Genomic DNA, 7,201 nt, shown 5'->3' on the forward strand with positions numbered 1-7,201 from the left:
CCTTTTTCAAAAATTCTTTTTAATTGTTTTAAATTTTAATTTTAATCATATCTTATATTTGATTTTCGAAAATACTAATCCCTTTTTCAAAATTATTTTTGAAATTCTCCCTCTCTTTTCTTATTCTATTTAATTATTTACTAACACTTCTCTTCACCTCTCTTCATCTAAAAATCCGAACCCATTCTTCTTCACTCTTCTCCCCTTTCTTTTTCTACTAACATAAAGGAATCTCTATACTGTGACATAGAGGATTCCTCTTCTTTTCTTGTTTTCTTCTCTTTCATATGAGCAGGAACAAGGAAAAAGGCACTCTTGTTGAAATTGATCCTGAACTTGAAAGGACTCTGAAGAGAAAACTCAGAGAAGCTAGACTACAACAATCTAAAGGTAACCTTTCAGAAACATTAGAACAAGAGAAGGAGATGGCAGCCGAAAATAATAATAATGCAAGGAGAATGCTTGGTGACTTTACAAAACCAACGTCCAAATTTGATGGAAGAAGCATCTCCATTCCTGCCATTGGAGCCAATAATTTTGAGCTTAAGCCTCAACTAGTTGCTTTAATGTAACAGAACTGCAAGTTTTATGGACTTCCATCTGAAGATCCTTACCAGTTTTTAACTGAGTTCTTGCAGATTTGTGAGACTGTTAAGACGAATGGAGTTGATCCTGAAGTCTACAGACTCATGCTTTTCCCTTTTACTGTAAGAGACAGAGCTAGAATATGGTTGGATTCACAACCTAAGGATAGCCTGGACTCCTGGGATAAGCTGGTCACAGCCTTCTTGGATAAATTCTTTCCTCCTCAAAAGCTGAGCAAGCTGAGAGTGGATGTTCAAACCTTCAAACAAAAAGATGGTGAATCCCTCTATGAAGCTTGGGAAAGATACAAGCATTTGACCAAAAGGTGTCCATCTGACATGTTTTCAGAATGGACCATATTAGATATATTCTATTATGGTCTATCTGAATTTTCGAAAATGTCATTGGACCATTCTGCAGGTGGATCTATTCACCTAAAGAAAACGCCTGAAGAGGCTCAAGAACTCATTGATATGGTTGCAAACAACCAATTCATGTACACTTCTTAGAGGAATTCCGTGAATAATGGGATACCTCAGAAGAAAGAAGTTCTTGAAATTGATGCTCTGAATGCCATATTGGCTCAGAACAAAGTGTTGACTCAACAGGTCAACATGATCTCTCAAAATCTGAATGGATGGCAACATGCATCCAACAGTACTAAAGAGGCAGCTTCTGAAGAAGCTTATGATCCTGAGAACCCTGCCATGGCAGAGGTTAATTACATGGGTGACCCTTATGGAAACACCTATAACTCATCATGGAGAAATCATCCAAATTTCACATGGAAGGATCAACAAAAGCCTCAACAAGGCTTTAACAATGGTGGACGCAACAGGCTGAGCAATAGCAAGCCTTTTCCATCATCTTCTCAGCAACAGATAGAGAATTCTAAACAAAACACTTCTAATTTAGCCAATCTAGTCTCTGATCTGTCAAAGGCCACTTTCAGTTTCATGAGTGAAACAAGATCCTCCATCAGAAATCTGGAGGCACAAGTGGGCCAGCTGAGTAAGAAAATCATTGAAACTCCTCCCAGTATTCTCCCAAGCAATACAGAAGAAAATCCAAAAGGAGAGTGCAAGGCCATTGATGTAATCAATATGGCCGAATGCACAAGGGAGGAGGAGGACGAAAATCCTAGTGAGGAAGACCTCCTGGGACGTCCCTCAAGCAAGAAGGAGTTTCCTATTAAGGATCCACAGGAATCTGAGGCTCATATAAAGACCATAGAGATTCCATTAAATCTCCTTCTGTAATTCATGAGCTCTGAAGACTATTCTTCCTCTGAAGAGGATGAAGATGTGACTGGAGAGTAAGTTGCTCAATATTTAGGAGCTATCATGAAGCTGAATGCCAAGTTGTTTGGTAATGAGACTTGGGAAAGTGAACCTCCCTTGCTCATTAATGAACTAGATACCTGGATTCAGCAAACTCTACCTCAAAAAAAAAACAAGATCCTGGCAAGTTCTTGATACCTTGTACCATAAGCACCATGACCTTTGCAAAAGCTCTGTGTGACCTGGGGTCAGGGATAAATCTTATGCCACTCTCTGTAATGGAGAAGCTGGGGATCATTGAGGTACAACCTGCCTTGTTCTCATTACAATTGGCAGACAAGTCATTGAGACAAGCTTATGGAATAGTAGAGGACGTGCTAGTAAAGGTTGAAGGCCTTTACATCCCTGATGATTTCATAATCTTAGACACTAGGAAGGAAGAGGATGAGTGCATCATCCTTGGAAGACCTTTCCTAGCTACAGCAGGAGCTGTGATAGATGTCAACAGAGGTGAATTAGTCCTTCAATTGAATGGGGACTACCTTGTGTTTAAGGCACATGGTCATCCCTCTGTGACAAAAGAGAGTAAGCATGAAGAGCTTCTCTCAGTTCAGAGTCAAGAAGAACCCCCACAGTCAAACTCTAAGTTTGGTGTTGGGAGGCCACAATCAAACTCTAAGTTTGGTGTTAAGACCCCATATCCAAACTCTAAATTTGGTGTTAGGACTATACAACATTGACCTGATCACCTTTGTGGCTCCATGAGAGCCCACTGTCAAGCTGTTGACATTAAAGAAGCGCTTGTTGGGAGGCAACCCAATTTTATTTATCTAATTTTTATTTTATTTTATTTTATTTTTATTTTGTGTTTTATTAGGTACATGATCATGTGGAGTCACGAAAAAAATATAAAAATTAAAAACAGAATCAAAAACAGCAGAAGAAAAATCACACCCTGGAGGAAGGACAGGCTCGCGTTCAACGCCAGTAAGAAGCATCTGGCTGGCGTTCAACGCCAGAACAGAGCATGAACCTGGCGCTGAACGCCAGAAATAAGCAACATTCTGGCACTGAACGCCAGGAATGAGCCTAGAGGAAAAGCTGGCGCTGAATGCCGGTAACAAGCATGAAACTGGCGTTCAACGTCAGAAACATGTTACATGTGGGCGTTGAACGCCCAGAACGTGCACCACTCGGCGTTTAAATGCCAGAATGGTATGCAAAGGCATTTTACATGCCTATTTGGTGTAGGGATGGAATTCCTTGCCACCAGAGGATCTGTGGACCCCACAGGATCACCTCAGGATTTGTGGACCCCACAGGATCCCCACCTAACATATTCCCACCTTACCTCCTAATCCTATTTTACTCTTCCCAATAAACACTCCTTCCCAAAACCCTTCACCAATCACCTCAATCTCTCTTCCCAATTACCCCCTTCACCACTCACATCCATCCACTCTTCCCCATAAACCACACCTACCTTCAAAATTCATAATCATTCTCCCACCCAATCCCACCCTAAATGGCCGAACCTACCCTCTCCCTTTCTCTATATATACCCTTCCATTCTACTTCATTTTCACACAACATAACCCCCTCTTCTATACCCTGGCCGAACCTACACCTCCCCTTCTCCTCCATATTCTATTCTTCTTCTTCTTCTCTTCTTTCTTCTCATGCTCGAGGACGAGCAATATTTTATGTTTGGTGTGGTCAAAGCACAATCTTTTTTGTTTTCTATTACCATCAATGGCACCTAAGGCCGGAGAATCCTCTAGAAAAGGAAAGGGGAAGACAAAAGCTTCCACCTCCGAGTCATGGGAGATGGAAAGATTCATCTCCAAAAGCCATCAAGACCACTTCTATGATGTTGTGGCAAAGAAGAAGGTGATCCCTGAGGTCCCTTTCAAGCTCAAGAAAAATGAGTATCCGAAGATCCGACATGAGATCCGAAGAAGAGGTTGGGAAGTCCTAACCAACCCCATACAACAAGTCAGAATCTTAATGGTTCAAAAGTTCTATGCCAATGCATGGATCACTAGGAACCATGATCAAAGTATGAACCCGAGTCCAAAGAATTATCTCACAATGGTTCGGGGGAAATACTTAGATTTTAGTCCGGAGAATGTAAGATTGGCGTTCCACTTGCCCATGATGCAAGGAGATGCACGCCCCTACACTAGAAGGGTCAACTTTAATCAAAGGTTGGACCAAGTCCTTATGGACATATGTGTGGAAGGAGCTCAATGGAAGAGAGACTCCAAAGGCAAGCCAGTCCAACTAAGAAGACTGGACCTCAAGCCTGTAGCTAGAGGATGGTTGGAGTTCATTCAACGCTGCATCATTCCCACTAGCAACCAATCTGAAGTTACTGTGGATCGGGCCATCATGATTCATAGCATCATGATTGGAGAGGAAGTAGAAGTTCATGAAGTCATCTCCAATGAATTCTACAAAATAGCCGAAAAGCCCTCCACCATGGCAAGGCTAGCTTTTCCTCACCTTATTTGCCATCTATATTACTCAGCTGGAGTTATCATAGAAGGAGACATCTCCATTGAAGAGGATAAGCCCATCACCAAGAAGAGGATAGAGCAAGCAAGAGAGACCCTCCATGGTTCTCAAGAGATGCATGAGGAAGCTCATCATCAAGAAATCCCTGAGATGCCTCAAGGGATGCACTTTCCTCCCAACAACTATTGGGAACAACTCAACACTTCCTTAGAAGATTTGAGCCACAATGTGGAACAATTAAGGGTGGAACATCATGAGCACTCCATCATTCTCCATGAAATAAGAGAAGATCAAAGAGCAATGAGGGAGGAGCAACAAAGGCAAGGAAGGGACATAGAAGAACTTAAGGACATTGTTGGTCCTTCAAGAAGAAGACGCCACTAAGGTGGATTCATTCCTTGTTCTTATTTCTTTCTGTTTTTCGGTTTCTATGTTATCTTTATCTATGTTTTGTGTCTCTACTTCATGATCATTAGTATGTAGTAACCATGTCTTAAAGCTATGAATAAAATCCATTAATCCTTCACCTCTCTTAAATGAAAAATGCTTTAATTCAAAAGAACAAGAAGTACATGAATTTCGAATTTATCCTTGAATTTAATTTAATTATATTGATGTGGTGACAATACTTTTTGTTTTCTGAATGAATGCTTGAACAGTGCATATTTTTGATCTTGTTGTTTATGAATGTTAAAACTATTGGCTCTTGAAAGAATGATGAACAAAGAGAAATGTTATTGATGATCTGAAAAATCATGAAATTGATTCTTGAAGCAAGAAAAAGCAGTGAAAAAGAAGAAGCTTGCGAAAAAAAAAATGGCGAAAAAAAATATAAGAAAAAGAAAAAACAAGTAGAAAAAGCCAATAGCCCTTAAAACCAAAAGGCAAGGGTAAAAAGGATCCAAGGCTTTGAGCATCAATGGATAGGAGGGCTAAGGAAATAAAATCCAGGCCTAAGCGACTAAATCAAGCTGTCCCTAACCATGTGCTTGTGTCATGAAGGTCCAAGTGAAAAGCTTGAGACTGAGTGGTTAAAGTCGTGATCCAAAGCAGAAAGAGTGTGCTTAAGAGCTCTGGACACCACTAACTGGGGACTCTAGCAAAGCTGAGTCACAATCTGAAAAGGTTCACCCAGTTATGTGTCTGTGGCATTTATGTATCCGGTGGTAATACTGGAAAACAAAATGCTTAGGGCCACGGCCAAGACTCATAAGTAGTTGTGTTCAAGAATCAACATGCTTAACTAGGAAAGTGAATAAAACTATCCAAAATTCTAAGTTCCTAGAGAAGCCAATCATTCTGATCTTCAAAGGAAAAAGTGAGATGCCAAAACTGTTCAGAAGCAAAAAGCTACAAGTCCCGCTAATCTAATTAGAATTAATATTCATTGATATTTTGGAGTTCATAGTATATTCTCTTCTTTTTATCCTATTTGATTTTCAGTTGCTTGGGGACAAGCAACAATTTAAGTTTGGTGTTGTGATGAGCGGATAATTTATACGCTTTTTGGCATTGTTTTTAGGTAGTTTTTAGTAAGTTCAAGCTACTTTTAGGGATGTTTTCATTAGTTTTATGTTAAATTCACATTTCTGGACTTTACTATGAGTTTGTGTGTTTTTCTGTGATTTCAGGTAATTTCTGGCTGAAATTGAGGGACTTGAGCAAAACTCTGAAAAAGGCTGACAAAAAGACTGCTGATGCTGTTTGAATCTGACCTCCCTGCACTCGAAATGGATTTTCTGGAGCTACAGAACTCCAAATGGCGCGCTCTTAATGGCGTTGGAAACTAGACATCCAGAGCTTTCCAGCAATATATAATTGTCCATACTTTATTCGGAAATTGATGACGTAAATTGGCGTTGAACGCCAAGTACATGCTGTTGTCTGGAGTTAAACGCCAGAAACACGTCATGATCCGGAGTTGAACGCCCAAAACACGTTATAACTTAGAGTTCAACTCCAATAAACGCCTCAGCTCATGGATAGATCAAGCTCAGCCCAAGCATACACCAAGTGGGCCCCGGAAGTGAATTTATGCATCAATTACTTACTCATGTAAACCCTAGTAGCTAGTCTAGTATATATAGGACTTTTAACTATTGTATTAGACATCTTTTGACAGTTTAATCTTTTGATCACTTTAGATCTAAGGAATATCTGGGGGCGCATAGTCCTTAGACCAAGGGGGCTGGCCATTCGGCCATGCATGAACCTCTCACTTATGTATTTTCAACGGTGGAGTTTCTGCACACCATAGATTAAGGGTGTGGAGCTTTGCTGTACCTCAAGTTTCAATACAATTACTATTATTTTCTATTCAATTCTCTTTTATTCTTATTCCAAGATATACGTTGCACTTCAACTTGATGAATGTGATGATCCGTGACACTCATCATCATTCTCACACAAGAACGCACGTGACTGACAACCACTTCAGTTCTACTTTAGGCCGGGTGCATATCTCTTAGATTTTCCAACAGAATCTTCGTGGTATAAGCTAGATAGATGGCGGCATTCATGGGGATCCGGAAAGTCTAACCTTGTCTGTGGTATTCCGAGTAGGATTCCGGTATTGAATGACTGTGACGAGCTTCAAACTCCTGAAGGCTGGGCGTGATGACAAACGTAAAAGAATCAAGGGATTCTACTCCAACCTGATTGAGAACCGACAGATGATTAGCCGTGCTATGACAGAGCATTTGGACCATTTTCACTGAGAGGATGGGATGTAGCTATCAACAAGGGTGATGCCTCCAAACGATTAGCCGTGCAGTGACAGCGCATAGAACCATTTTCCCGAGAGGATTAAAAGTAGCCAT

General features: G+C 40.5%; 1 non-coding gene across 1 annotated transcript; it reads right to left on the reverse strand.

The window, feature by feature from the left end:
• Window positions 1-821: 821 nt before the first annotated feature.
• Window positions 822-925, reverse strand: LOC130971460 (small nucleolar RNA R71). Its single transcript, XR_009082678.1, has one exon. It is a non-coding gene; the product is annotated as a small nucleolar RNA R71 (small nucleolar RNA).
• Window positions 926-7,201: the final 6,276 nt, after the last annotated feature.

The sequence above is a fragment of the Arachis stenosperma genome, chromosome 3 (genome assembly GCF_014773155.1).
Source record: "Arachis stenosperma cultivar V10309 chromosome 3, arast.V10309.gnm1.PFL2, whole genome shotgun sequence".
In the NCBI taxonomy this organism is placed as follows: Eukaryota; Viridiplantae; Streptophyta; class Magnoliopsida; order Fabales; family Fabaceae; genus Arachis; species Arachis stenosperma.